The following is a 15,386-nucleotide window of genomic DNA, read 5'->3' on the forward strand; positions in this document are numbered from 1 at the left end:
CCCGGGACTTCTGCACGCCAGGCCGACACTCTACCACTGAGCCAACCGGCCAGGGCTCATTGTTTTATTTAGTTGTGCACTCACTGATTGCTCCTCATATGAACCCTGACTGAGGCAGAAACCTGCGGCCATGGGATTGAGTGACACTGCATTGGTTTTTATTATAAAATAAACCTGTGGCTGATTTCTGACAGCCACAAAGAGTGAGATGTCTTCGTATAATTTCTAGTTAAAAAATGCAACATGGTAGACTTTACAGTGACTATTTTTTAAATTTAGCAACCCATAGACATTTGCCAGCATTCTGAAACAGCTACATGAGAGAATGGTGAATAGGGTTAAGAAACATGATCGCATGAAGAATTTTTCAGCCTAGGGTGGAAAAGGGAAGCTAGCCAGTTTAAAATGGTGGTGGAATTCATTTTGTTGCAAACTAATGCAATGAAATAATTAAAAGTGAAAATAAAATGAGAATTTCATTATGCTAACAAATTGTAGTTTCCATTCTTATATTTATGTTGTCTATAAATATGTTTAGTTGTTACTTTGGTAATATTATAAATATTTATGTTCTATAAAGCCATATTAAAATTTGGGATATTGGGGAAATTTTAAAGGTTTTAGAAATGGGTGGCAAAGACTGAAGAGTAGTACAGTTGATTCTTGACCAGCATGAGAGTTAGGGGCACTGACAGACACCCCCACCTCCTCAGTTGAAGACCCACATAAGAATTTTGATTCCCCAAGTGTAACTGTGTAATTGCGTTTGTTGACCGGAAGCCTTATTAATAACATAAACAGTTGATTAACTTGGTATGTATGTTATACGTATTATATACGGTATTATTACAATAAAGTAAGCCACAAAAAAGAACACGTTATTAAGGACATTTAAGGAGAAATATGTTTACAATATTTATTGAAAAAAATTTACAAATAAGTGGACCCATGTAGTTCAAACCTGTGTTGTTCAAAGGATCAGCTGTACTTCCTTATAGTTATTTGATTAAGGACACTCCTTAGAAAGGACCTGTTAAGGGGTGAAAGAGAAGAATAAGGAAATGAAATGTTCAAGGATATAATTTCAGAACCTTTGATGTAACATAATCTTACATTTATTACCAGTTAAAAATAGGTGTGTACCATTACTTCATTTCCAGTGATACAGAAACGTTATCTTTAAAAGAAAAAAAAATTTTCCCACTATTAAATACCTAAAAATAATGGATTTTTTATTTTTTAAAAAGGTTAAAATATCACCCTGAGCTGGCAAAAAAGGAAAAGGAAAAAAAGTCAAATTCAGAACGGTTTGCAAGCACCTAATGACTGCTGCCCTAAGGGCGTCTGCTCATTATGGATGACTTGTATTTTCAGTTTTTAAGAGGTTCATGTGGGACTTGGGAGATAAAAATTGGAAGCATGCATTATAGGGAGTCAGGCCAGAGATCTACCATCCCGGAATCAGAAATCACAAAAGGATATATACCCACTGGAAAAGAAAGAAACAACAACAAAAACCACCCTAGAAAAGAGACAAAGTTTGAAAACTTATCCTTCTGAACTGTGGCCATGAATAGAGGGAGAAAGAAGTTTTTCCTGAATATTTATAATTATAAACATGCTGCATAGAGGTCTGGGACCCTACTATCTTTGAGTTTCAAAAAACTCTTTAAGCTGAGACTTGTTTTGAGTAATTATAGCTTGGTATTGTACTCAGGCAAAGAGAGAAGTGAACCCAAATCTTTTCTGGAGGAAGATCCTCTCAAAGACCTTAAAGAATTACCAAAGATGGTCTTACAGAAAGCTTGAGCTCCTTGTAGGAACCATAAAGCTCATGAGGAAATAGGTCACCAGGGGCAAAACAAACATAAAAATCAGACCCACAGAGACACAAGTATTGTCATTACTGGATATAAATATAAAAATAAATGTGCTATTGAATATAAACTGTAACTGAAAAATAAAATTAAAAAGGTAGACAGATGTGCTTAATATATCTGAAGAAACAAATGGGAGAATTGAAAGTATAACTCATTAATAAGGGATTGTCTAAAATAACAGAATCCAAAACCAAAAAAATACGGTTATTAAAATCATAAATTTAAGGGCAAGTTTAACAGCATATTAGAGGCTTAGTGAAGTAGTAGATAGATCTGAAGAAAAAAGTAGGAATGCTGTAATATGAGATCAAGGATATCCTAATTAATCCCTAGAACCTGTAAATGTTACCTTCGATAGCAAAGGGACTTAGCAAATGTGATTAAATGATTTTGAGGTTGGGAGAGTATTATGGATTATCCAGTGAGCCCCATGTGATCACAAGGGTCCTTATAAGGGTAGGAGAAGCAGAGAGAAAGACAGGAAGATGCTACATTTCTGGCTCTGAAAATGGAAAAAGGAGCCATGAGCTGAGGAATATAGGAAGTCTTCAGAAGCTGCAAAAGACAATGGATTCTCCTTATGAACCTCCACAAGGAATGCAGTCCTGTCAACACCTTGGGTTTAGTTTAGTGAGACCCAGTTTGGACTTCTGGCCTCTGGAACTGTAAGATAACAAACTTGTGTTGTTTTGACTATTAAGTTTGTGGTAATTTGTTACAGTAGCGAACTAATATATCTAATCAGAATTCTACAGGGAGACAGGCTAGTGATGGGTAAGAGATATACTAATTTTAGATTTTATTTATTCATTTTTAGAGAGATAGGAGAGAGAGAGTAAGAGAGAGAAAAAGGGAGGAGCAGGAAGCATCAACTCCCTTCCATATGTGCTTTGACCAGGCAAGCCCAGGGTTTCGAACCGGCAACCTCAACATTCCAGGTTGATGCTTTATCCACTGCGCCACCACAGGTCAGAAGAGACATACTAATTTTAAACTTTAAATGTGTTTTTAAAAATTTCTGGAGTAGCCCCTGAAAGAAGAAGACAAGTATAGGACAAATGGAATAAGAGAGAGGAACTTCAAATAGAGAAGAGAAGAGAAACAAAAAGATGGGACAAATATATGGTAGAAATAAGCCAAATATATCAGTAATTGTAACAACTATAAATGGATTAAATGCTTACTTAAAAGACAAAGATTGCCTGACCTGTAGTGGCGCAGTGGATGAAACGTCAACCTGGAAACACTGAGGTTGCCAGTTCAAAACCCTGGCTTGCCTGGTCAAGGCACATATGGGAGTTGATGCTTCCAGCTCCTCCCCCTTCTCTCTCTCTCTCTCCCCCCTCTCTAAAATGAATAAATAAATTAATTAACTAAAAAAATAAAAATAAAAACATAAGGATTTGTCTTCAGTAGCAAATATGTATTCCTCAAAAAAAAACCAACCCCCCCCCAAAAAAAAGACAAAGATTGTCAGACTTATGTAAAATCGTAAGCCAACTGTGGGGTTTTTTTGTTTATTATTGTGGTATTTTTGTTTGTTTGTTTTCTTTTAGCCAGAGACAGAGGGACAGGCAGGAACAGAAAGATAGGAAGGGAGACTGATGAAAAGAATCAACTTGTTGGTGGCACTTTTAGTTGTTTATTGATTGCTTTTTCATATGTGCCTTAATGTGTAGGGAGGCTTCAGCTGAGCCAGTAACTCCTTGCTCAAGCCAGTGACCATGGAGTCATGTCTGCAATTCCCCGCTCAAGCTGGTGACTCCATGCTCAAGCCAGATTAGCCCGCGCTCAAGCTGGTGACCTTGGGGTTTCAAACCTGGGTCCTCAGTGTCCCAAGTTGACACTTTATTCACTGCACCACCGCCTGATCAGGCAAGTGGGTGGTTTTTTTTTAAGAGATTAAAATATTGAGATACAGGCATGTCGAAGGTAAAAGGATGGAAAATGTTATACCTGGCAAAATATTAACCAAAAGAAATTTATTATTTTAATATACTAAAATAGACTTTGCCCTGGCTAGATAGCTTGGTTGGTTAGAGTGTCATTCTGATGCACAGAGGTTGCTGATTCTATCCCTGGTCAGGGGACATAAGAAACAGATTGATGTTTCTGTTTCTCTCTCTCTCAAATCAATAAATTAAAAAAAAAATTAAATAGACTTCAAAGCAAACTACCACACTACGTAGTGTCAGTGTTTCAGATGAGAATTGCTTTTTGCTGCTAGGTAGAGATTAAAATAATAGTGACTTAAAGAAGACACATTTATTTTTTCCTGCATAATGGAGTCTAAAGATTAACATACTAGGGCTGATTATAGAGGTTTCATTTTATCATCAAATGAAATGAGAAACTACTCAGGATATCTCTGAGTAGTTTCTGTACCACCATCTTTTAGCATGTGGCTTACCTTATGGTCCAAGATGGCTTTGGAGCACCAATTCTCATAAATTGCATATAGGAGAAAGGATGAGGGTTGGCTATGGAGTTCTTGTAAGCTATTAGGCCATTACTCAAAGAGGTTCATAGAAGTTTCACCTACCAACTTCACTGGCTCTTAACTGCAAGGCAGTTATGAAATGTATTTTAGAGGACCACATTACTGCCCAGAATAAAATTGTACTTTTTCTTAGAGCCCAAGTGTCCATCAGTGGACGAGTGGATAAAAAAAGTTGTGGTACATATACATGATGGAATACTACGCTGCTGTTAAAAAGAAGGAAATCTTACCTTTTGCAATGGCATAGATGGACCTAGAGATTATTATGCTAAGTGAAATAAGCCAGGCAGAGAAAAATATCATATGATCTCACTTACATGTGGAATCTAATGAATATAGTGAACTGAGGAATGGAATAGAGGCAGAGGTGCAGTCACAGAGCAGAGGGACAGCTGTCAGAGGGAAAGAAGATGAGGGGATGGGATCAGAGAGGATAAAGAGATTAATGAAATTATATATACATGGATACAGATAGATAACAGGGCAGCAAATCCCAGTAGGAAGAGGGGTAGGGAGTCAGGGGGAGGGGGGCAAAGGGGGTATTATGAGGGCATGTTGTTGGGGGTTGAAGGTGTTATATTGAATGGGACACTTGAATTTATGTTAACACAGTATTTTAAAATTTTAATTAAAAAATGTGTTGTCGGAGCACACCTGCTCCACTAGGGATGATTTAGGGGTGAGACCCCCAACCTGAAGAAAAGCATGAGGAGCCAAAGGCAGGGTGGTACATTTTCTAATGTTTTATTGCGGCTTCATCTCCTCTGCTTCTGATGCTCCTGTTGCTGCTGCTGTTATTTCTGCCTTGTATTCCCCCTGGTCTCTTCAGTGTTCAAGTCTCAAGTCTCCTGAATTCTGATGTCTCTCATCTCCCCTAGCAGTGCCGGCACAGGTAGATACAGGCCTTGGGCTTGGGGACAATAGCAGCATGTGGCCAATATCACATCAACCAATTCATCAGTGTGATGATGTCAACTTGCTGTGTTAGCTAGACCATGCCCTACACTGCAATCTTCCAGGAGCCTAGGAACCAAGGCTAAACAAGCCCAAATATGCAGGAGAGCTAGCACCCACACAGGCTGTCCAGGACAGGGCAGCTAGTGCTGCTTGCAGTTTCTCATGAGAACCAGAGCTCAAATCCTGGTCTTCACTATTAGGGTCCCCACATATGTGGTAGAATTAAAAATAAATAAAATTGGAGTTTCTTTACTGAGGAAAGAGAAAAGCATCTATATGGGGCAGGCCACCAGCTGCCTTTGCTATATCATATAATAATAAAAGGTTCTTTTTATCAGGAAGCTACTAGAATTCTAACATTATTTATACCAAATAATACAGGTTCAGCATGCATAAACCAAAATAACAACTACAAGGAGAAATTTACAAATTCACCATCATAATAGTTCTTAACACAGAAACCAAAAATTCAGTAAGGACATGGAAGACTTGAATGACACAGTGAACACACGTGGGCTCCTGGATAATAGAAAACATTCAAGTTTTAAAGCAGCGGTCGGGAACCTATGGCTCGTGAGCCAGATGTGACTCTTTTGATGGCTGCATCTGCTCGCAGACAAATCTTTAATAAAAAAAATAATGTTAAAAATAGAAAACATTCTCATGTATTACAATCCATTCATTTCCTACCACTCATGTTCATGGTTGTGGGTGGCTGGAGCCAATCACAGCTGTCCTGCAGGACAACACCAAATTTTTATAGGATAATGCATAACATACATGGGTCGTTGTATGGCTCTCATGGAATTACATTTTAAAATATGTGGCGTTCATGGCTCTCTCAGCCAAAAAGTTTCCCGACCCTTGTTTTAAAGAGTCAGTACTATCGAGTTACTACTATATTCATTTATAGTACTTTGTGGAATCCAAAATTTCTGATAATGCAACAAAATATTATTCAACATTAAATTGTGCTCCTGCAAAATCTCAACAAATTGCAAAGATTATGTGCCATATAGACTACCTTCTCTGATGACAGTGCAAGCTAAATTTTTAAAAAGGTAACTTTAAAAAAGAAAATTGAAAATATACTTCTAAATAACTAAGGTTGCAGAAGAAATTATGATAGAGGATTAAAAATACTTAAAAACTCAATGAAAATATAACATCAGAATTTGTGGCTGAAGCTTGGCAATTCTTGGGCATAGCACATAATCAAGTTTCATTAATATTCTGTGAGAACTTGAATGTATTTTCTAGTTGTTGAGGGCAGTGTTAATTGAGAGAGGAAATGAGCCTCAAAAGTTGAGAACTGTTTGTTCTAGGACTTAATATTAGCATAAAACCTTGTGTAGTTTGGCCTCTGACAGTTGTCAGCAGGCCCTATTGCCTCCTTATGCTCTCTCTCTCTTTTAGGAGAGAGGAGGGGAGATAGTGAGCCAGACTCCCACGTGTGCCCTGACCGGGATCTACCTGGCAACCTTGTCTAGGGCCAATGCTAGAGTATCAAGTTATTTTTTAGCATCTGAGGCTGTTGCACTCCAACAGGGCTGTCCTCAGAACCCAGGGCCATGCTTGAACTGAACTACTGGCTGCAGGAGGGGGAAAGGTAGAGGTAAGGGAGAAAAAGTAGATGATTGCTTCTTCTTTGTGCCCTGACCAAGGATTGATCCCAGGACATCCATCTGCTGGTCCAACACTCTGTCCACTGAGCTACCAGCCAAGGCCTCCTCATGCTCTCTTTTAATGACACAATTACAGTTCCCTGGTCTTACTAGATCAGTAGTTATACAACTTGGATATATATCAGAATCATCTAGAGGGTTTGTTTTATATCACATATTGCTGGGCCTCAAAAGTTTCTAATTCAGTGGATTTGGACTTGGGTCCCAAGTGATGTTAATGCTTCTGACCTAGGGACCATGTTTGGAAAACTACTGTACCAGAGGCCTCTTGAAAGTATTTTCAACCACCAAATTGTTAGATGTTTCTTGTTTATGGCTTTTTTATACTTGCAGATAACTCCTTTACATCTGTAAGAACCATAAGCATATTCTTTTTTTTTAAGATTTATTGATTTTTAGAGTGAGAAGAGAGAGAAGGAGGTTTGGAGGGAGAAGTTTCAACTCATTGCTTCACTTTAATTATTCATTGATTCCTTCTTGCACATGCTCCAACAGTTCAAGCCCGGGGTTTCGAACTGGTGACCCCAGCATTCCAGGTTGATGCTCTGTCCTCCACTGTGCCACCACAGGTCAGGCAATCATATTTTGTGTGTGTGTGTGTGTGTGTGTATTTTTCTGAAGTGAGAAGCAGGGAGGCACAGACACAGACTCCTGAAAGCATGTGTGTGTGTATTTTTCTGAAGTGAGAAGAGGGGAGGCAGAGTGATAGACTCCCAAAGGCATGCCCACTATGGGGCGATGCTCTGCTCATCTGAGTCGTTGCGGTGTTGCAACTGGAGCCATTCTAGTGCCTAAGGTGGAGGCCACAGAGCCATCCTCAGTGCCCAGGCCAATTTTGCTTCAATGGAGCCTTGACTGTGGGAGGAGAAGAAAGAGAGAGAAAGGAGAGGGGGGAGGGATGGAGAAGCAAATGAGTGCTTCTCTTGTGTGCCCTCGCTGGGAATTAAACCGAGGACTTCCACATGCCAGGCCAATGCTCTACCACTGAGCCAGCTGGCCAGGAGCAGGCAATCATATTCTTTGAAAACCATTAAAAGCTATGTGTTATGTTTGTATTTCTAGGATCTCTTAGTGCTTAGTACGTAGAAACCAGTCAGTAATAACTTGTTAATAAATAAATGTGCTCTTTCTGTCCATGTTTTGATTGTGTTGTGTAGGAAGAAATATTTATGGAAATTTATACAAGACTTTTAAAGCACTGTATTAAAAAATTCTACATTGTACATTCAGAATTATATGGTTAAAATACTCTTTCAGAAGGTCTCTTGGTTTGGAAAAGTTTCTTGTGTTTTCCTGCCATTTCCTATTGGCTGGAGCATAGGAGTAAAGGAATAAAGATGGGGAAGTGAGAAATGGACTACTACAATGGATTAAATAAGGATAAAATAAGAGGTAAGCCAGTAATTTTTCTGTAACTTATTGTATCAGAGTTCAATCAAAAAGCAGCATCAACAGGATATATGTATTATTATGAAGGCCTTTGGCTAGCATTTGTGAGAGCTGGTTAAACAGACTGTAAGACTTTGTTTTTATTTTTTTATTTTTTATTCATTTTAGAAAGGAGAGAGAGAGAGGAGAGAGAGAGAAAGAGAGAAGGGGGAGGAGCAGGAAGCATCAACTCCCATATGTGCCTTGACCAGGCAAGCCCAGGGTTTCAAACCGGCGACCTCAGCATTTCCAGATCGACACTTTATCCACTGCGCCACCACAGGTCAGGCCGACTGTAAGACATTGAATCTATTGCCTTGATCTTAAACTTCACAGGGAGGTAATTGATAAGATAAAAACTGGAATACATGAGCACACACTAGAATCATCAAAGACAGACTGGAATATTTATTAGTTGCCACTACCTTCAAGCTTGCTTGTAAGTGTCTTGCAGGAGAAGCTGGGCCTTCTTACTGAAGGAGCCCAGGAGGAGAAACTGAAGGTAGATCCAAGGGAAGGTGAAATTATTTGTTGCAGGCCTGTATACTTCTACACACTGAGAAAGTAAAGTAACAGCTAAAACGTGTGTAAGTTTTGAAAGCACCTACCCCAGCCCTCTGAGTGTTAAAATTTAAACTGCTGGCCCTGGCCATTTGGCTGAGTGGTAGAGCATCAGCCTGGTGTGTGGATGTCCTGGGTTTGATTCTTAGAGCACATAGGAGAAGCACCCATCTGCTTCTCTATCACTCCTCCATCACTGCCCCCCCCCCCCCCCCCCCCCCCCCCCCCGCTTTTCTCTCTCTCTTTCTTTTTTCTCTCGTCCTGCTCTCTCCTTTTTCTCCCGTCCTGCAGCCATGGCTCGATTTGAGTGAGTTGGCCCCGGGTACAGAAGATGGCTCCTTGGCCTTTTCCTCAGGTGCTAAAAAATGGCTCCAGTTGCAATGGAGCAAGTGCCCCAGATGGGCAGAGTGTCGCCCCCTAGTGGGCTTGCCCTGTGGATTTTGATCAGGGCGTATGCAGGAGTCTGTCTCTGCCTCTCCTCCTCTCACAAAGAAAAGAAAAGAAAGAAAAGAAAAGAAAAGTATATATAATTTTACAAAAAATTGAATATGACAAATTTTATGAGGTAGCAAGAAGTCAAAACAAAGACTAATGGATGAGAATTTGAATAACCCTAAATTTTTATCCAGCTGCACAGTAAATTTTAACATTTGTTCAAATTAAATCGTTCTCCAGGAAGGAAGATATTGTAAGTACAGGTTTATTATACCTAAATAATAATAAATTTTTAGGTATAAAAATTTATACCTAAATTTTTATTAGGTATAAATTTAGGTATTTATATTATACCTAATATAATACCTATATTAGGTATAATGAATTAATATTAAAGGGAATGAGTAAGAAGGGTGTTTCTTCTTTAAAGCCAAGAAAGGTACAACAAGGTGAAAAAAAACAGTAGTATGTCCACTACAAAGCAGCAAACAACAACAAAAAATCCAAAAGTCCATATTTTAGCACTGCTTTGTGAAGCGTCAATTAAATCCAATCATTCTCTAGTACCTTGCTCAGAGATCAAACATACCCATGCTCACAGGATTCCCATGAGCCAGAGCCAAATTCAATTATCAAGACAGTGTAGTGAAACACACAATTTTGTACATGTGGCTGCATAAAAGTCTGTGTCTAAAACAATGCTTCATAATTGTAGACAGAAAAATTCTATTACTCAAAAGGTAATGGAGCCTTGGCCAGTGGCTCAGGAGATAAGAGTGTCTGCCCAGAATATGGACCTCCAGGGTTCAATTCACAGTCAGGGCACAAAGGAGAGGCAACCATCTGCTTCTCCCCTCCTCCTTTTCCTTTTCTCTACCTCTTACCCTCCCACAGCCAGTGGCTCAATTGGTTTGAGTGTTTGCCCCAGGTACTGAGGATGGCTTGGTTGGTCCGAGCATATCAGCCTCAAGTGCTAAAAATAGCTTGGTTGATTTGAGCATCGGCCACAGACGAGGTTGCCAGATGGATCCCAGTCAGGGCGCATAGCAAGAGTCTGGTCTCACTATCTCTCCTCCTCTCTCTTAAAAAAAGAGAAAAGAAACAAAAGATAACTAACTGGGTTTCATGTGTCCTTTTTCCTTTTATACCACTTGTTAATAATCATAAATCATTTAAATCAGTTCCATACTTTTCACTCTGAAACACTATTAGTATATTAATGACAACAAAAAAAATAACACTAAAGCAAAAATAATGTAGAAAACTTCCACCACAATGATAAAAACAGCCTGACCAGGTGGTGGCACAGTGGATAGAACGTTGGACTGGGATGCGGAAGGACCCAGGTTCGAGACCCCGAGGTCATCAGCTTGAGTGCTGGCTCATCTGGCTTGAGCAAAAAGCTCACCAGCTTGGGCACAAAATCACTGGCTCCAGCGGGGGGTTGCTCGGTCTGCTGAAGGCCTGCAGTCAAGGCACATATGGGAAAGCAATCAATGAACAACTAAGTAGTCACAACGCGCAACGAAAAACTAATGATAGATGCTTCTCATCTCTCTCCATTCCTGTCTGTCTGTCCCTGTCTATCTCTGCCTCTGTAAAAAAAAAAAAAAAGATAAAAACAGATAACACTAATTCAATGACATATATTTCAAGGAATGTCTTCCAGGAGTAGTATACTTTGGACCAGAAAGAAAATAGATACACGGTTCAGTTGTGTCTTGAGGGTACAATAGCCGAGTCCTGAGAAAACTACATATGATTTATTTTATATATAAAAATGTTTATATAAATATATTTTTTCTCTTCTTTCTTCAGTGTACATTGTTGTAAATTCTTTGTTGGGGATCTAAGATCCACAGGAACTATCTTTTTTTTTTTTTTGTATTTTCTGAAGCTGGAAACGGGGAGAGACAGTCAGACAGACTCCCGCATGCGCCCAACCGGGATCCACTCGGCACGCCCACCAGGGGGCGACGCTCTGCCCACCAGGGGGCGATGCTCTGCCCCTCTGGGGCATCGCTCTGTTACGACCAGAGCCACTCTAGCGCCTGGGGCAGAGGCCAAGGAGCCATCCCCAGCGCCCGGGCCATCTTTGCTCCAATGGAGCCTCGCTGTGGGAGGGGAAGAGAGAGACAGGGAGGAGAGGGGGGAGGGGTGGAGAAGCAGATGGGCGCTTCTCCTGTGTGCCCTGGCCGGGAATCGAACCCGGGACTCCCGCATGCCAGGCTGACGCTCTACCACTGAGCCAACTGGCCAGGGCCACACAGGAACTATCTTAACAGTATTAAGTGCCACTGCTACTTGAGGAAAAGCTTTCTATGACAATGTGGAACTAGCCTATTCCTGTCTTTGGTTTAATGATGTTAAAGCATGGATAAGTTTTATTTCTTCCATCAATTTAATGCTAGAGAGACCCCTTTGTTCTAGATCAGGGGTCCCCAAACTACGGCCCACGGGCTGCATGCAGCCCCCTGAGGCCATTTATCCGGCCCCTGCTGCACTTCTGGAAGGGGCACCTCTTTCATTGGTGGTCAGTGAAAGGAGCATAGATAGTTCCCATTGAAATATACTGGTCAGTTTGTTGATTTAAATTTACTTGTTCTTTATTTTAAATACTGTATTTGTTCCCATTTTGTTTTTTTACTTTAAAATAAGATATGTGCAGCATGCATAGGAATTTGTTCATAGTTCTTTTTATAGTTCGACCCTCTAACGGTCTGAGGGACAGTGAACTGGCCCCTTGTGTAAAAAGTTTGGGGACCCCTGTTCTAGATCAATGAAACCAAAAACAGATTTGAAAGTCAAAGTATTGAGTTCTTGGTTCTATACTTTCTCCATTTTAAACACCCACTTTTAAAATTTTTATTATATATTATAAATTTTTTTCATTGGTTTGAGAAGGGGGGTAGAAAGAAGAGGGGAAAGAGAAAGAAGCATCAACTCACTGTTTCACCTAGTTGTTCCATTTAGTTGTGCACTCATTGGTATCCTCTCATACGTGCCCTGACCATAGTAGATTTACTTCAATGCAGTATATGTGTTTCTTAAAAGTACATCTGACTATACAAGATATTAACCTCATATATTAACTTTAGAATCAAACCATGGACCCTGGCTGGTGGTTCAGTGGATAAAGCGTTGTCCCAGCCTATGTATGTCTTTAGAATCAAACCCTGGGCCCTGGCTGGTGGTTCAGTGGATAGAGCGTTGGCTCAGCATATGTTTGTCCCTGGTTCAATTCATGTTCAGGGTACATAGGCGAGGCGACCATCTACTTCCTCCCTGCTCCCTCTTTGTCTTTCCTTCCTGCAGCTAGTGGCTCGATTGGTCTGAGCATAGCCCTGGGCACTGAGGATAGCTCAGTTGGTCCAAGCGTTGGCCTCAGGTGCTAAAAATAGCTCAGTACTTGAGCATTGGCCACAGACTGGTTGCCATGTGGATCCTGGTTGGGGCACATATGGGAGTCTGCCTCACTATCTCCCCTCCTCTTACCTAAAAACAAAAAAAAGGAAGAAGAATCAAACCTTGAGTCCCTACTACTTTGATAAGGACATCAACAGAGTGTTATTATTTTTTTGTTACAAGACACAGAGAGGGACAGAGATAGACAGGAGGGGAGAGAGATGAGAAGCATCAATTTTTCGTTGCAACACCTTTGTTGTTCATTGATTGCTCTCTCATATGTGCCCTGACCAGAGGCCACAGCAGAGCGAGTGGCCCCTTGCTCAAGCCAGCGACCTTTGGGCTCAAGCCAGTGACCTTGCGCTCAAGCTGGTGAGTCCATGCTCAAGCCAGTGACTTTGGGGCCTCGAGTCTGGGTCCTCTGTGTCCCAGTCCAATACTCTCTCCACTGCGCCACTGTCTGGTCAGGCCTGCATGTTATTTTTAATAGTAAGAAACTAGAGTCAACTTACATATCTATGCCTATGAAAATGATTAAATTATAACATATATATACCAGTGGTAGTATATAGCTATTGAAAAGATAAACAAGTAGATCTACATGCACTGGTTTTAGAAAGAGAGCCAAATATATTATTAGGCTGAAAATATGCTTGTGCAACCTGACCATTGGTGGCACAGTGGATGGAGTGTCGACCAGGAACACTGAGATCTCTTGTTCGAAACCCCAAGGTTGCTGGCTTGAGTGCAGGTGTTCATGTGCTCCAGCACCATTTGTCAAAAAGACATCTTCCACTGAATTGTTTTTGCTTCCTTGTCAAAGATAATAGTTTGACTACATTTGTGTGGGTCCATTTCTCCATGTGTTGGCTTTCTGTTCTGTTTCATTAATCCACTTGTGTATTCTTTTGCCAGGACCACACTCTATCTTTTTTTTTTTTTACAGAGACAGAGAGAGAGTCAGAGAGAGGGATAGATAGGGACAGACGGGAACAGAGAGAGATGAGAAGCATCAATCATCAGTTTTTCGTTGCGACACCTTAGTTGTTTATTGATTGCTTTCTCGAACCTAGGTCCTTTTGCATCCCAGTCCAACGCTCTATGCATTATGCCACCAACTGGTCAGGCACACTCTATCTTGATTACTATAATTTATGTTTTCTTTTTAAGGAGAGGAAGGGAGAGAGATGAGAAGCATCAGCTTGTAGTTGTTATACTTTAGTTGTTCATTGATTGCTTCTTATATGTGCTTTGACCAGGTTTTTCAGCTGAGCCAGTGACCCCATGCTTAAGCCAGTGACCTTGGGCTTCAAGCCAGTGACAATGGGTTCATGTCTGTAATCCTACACTTGAACTGCCAACCGCATGCTTAAGCTGATGAGCCTGTGCTCAAGCCAGTGATCTCAGGATTTTGAACCTGGAACCTCAGTGTCCCAGATTGATGCTCTATCCACTGCACCACGACTGATCAGGCTACTATAGTTTCATAGTAAGTCTTGAAGTTGAATAGTGTCAGTCGTTCAACTAGGGTTTTTTCTCTTTCAGTTGTAGGTTGGCTATTCTGGGTCTTTGGCCTTTCCATGTAAACTTTAGAATCAATTTGTCAATGTTTATAGAATAACTTGCTGAGAGTATTGTTTTTTAAATGGTACTAAACTTTTGCTATAAGTGGGAGATGTGAAAGAATGTGAAATGCTAAAGGAATAAAAATTGTCGGATGGGTTTAGTTTGGTTCCAGTTGAAGATGGTAACATAGGAAGCTCTTGAACTCACCTCCTTCCTTAGATTCACCAAAGCTACAGCTACACATAAAAGAGTTTCCTCTGAAAGGAATCTGAACAACTTTCAAACATTGGGCAAACAAGAAAAAAAAAAACCCACATCAAAATGAATAGGAAAGGCTGAGACACACTTTTCACAAACCTCATCATGGCACAACCACATATAGTCAGGAGGGAACTCACAGTTTCCAGCTTCTTCCTCAGGAATGAAGGGTTTGGACACAGCATCTAGTACCTCAGCATTTGAGACTTCCTCCTGAGGGACAATCCCCAGTACAACTCCCAATTCTGAAAGCCAGTAGGACTTGCGTCTACAGAACCCTGGTGACTAACAAAGAAACAGTTAACAGGCTCTCAGTGACTTGCTATGGCTATTTCTGCCCCCTGTCCCAGGTCTCAGTGCAGAAGCAGAAGACAGAATTGCCCATGTCCCCATCTTTCCCTGAAAGGACTATTTGCATATTTTAAAAACTGCTGCCTGCAGGTCAAGTTTCTACATCCATGTACAGTCTACAGTCTTCCCCAGAAACCCAGGAGGCCGGCAAGTGCCATCTCCACATTCTCCCTCTTGCCCACTGCATACCTATGTCTCCCTGGAATGAGCTTATACACTCATCTGGTGACCCTGCTTTTGTGGGTACCTCCCAGACAGTACACTTTTTGATTGCCTGGCAATGGTGGCTAGCAGGGTTGTGTTAGTGGGTCCCACAGGACTGTAACAAAGAAACTTCTTAACTGATGAACCCAGTCCTGT

General features: G+C 40.7%; 1 protein-coding gene across 7 annotated transcripts in view; it reads left to right on the top strand.

Annotated features, from left to right (window-relative positions):
- The window catches only part of CSNK1G1 (casein kinase 1 gamma 1), a 226,036-nt gene that overhangs the window by 49,781 nt on the left and 160,869 nt on the right, over window positions 1-15,386 (top strand). Inside the window, exon 1 of one of the 7 annotated variants that reach the window (XM_066273999.1) lies at window positions 8,603-8,733. The exons of the other annotated variants lie outside the window; for them this stretch is intronic. The gene's annotated coding sequence lies outside the window, so the exon portion shown is untranslated. Of the gene's footprint in view, window positions 1-8,602; window positions 8,734-15,386 lie in introns of those variants that run through there. 7 annotated transcript variants of the gene reach the window in all.

The sequence above is a fragment of the Saccopteryx bilineata genome, chromosome 4 (assembly GCF_036850765.1).
Source record: "Saccopteryx bilineata isolate mSacBil1 chromosome 4, mSacBil1_pri_phased_curated, whole genome shotgun sequence".
In the NCBI taxonomy this organism is placed as follows: Eukaryota; Metazoa; Chordata; class Mammalia; order Chiroptera; family Emballonuridae; genus Saccopteryx; species Saccopteryx bilineata.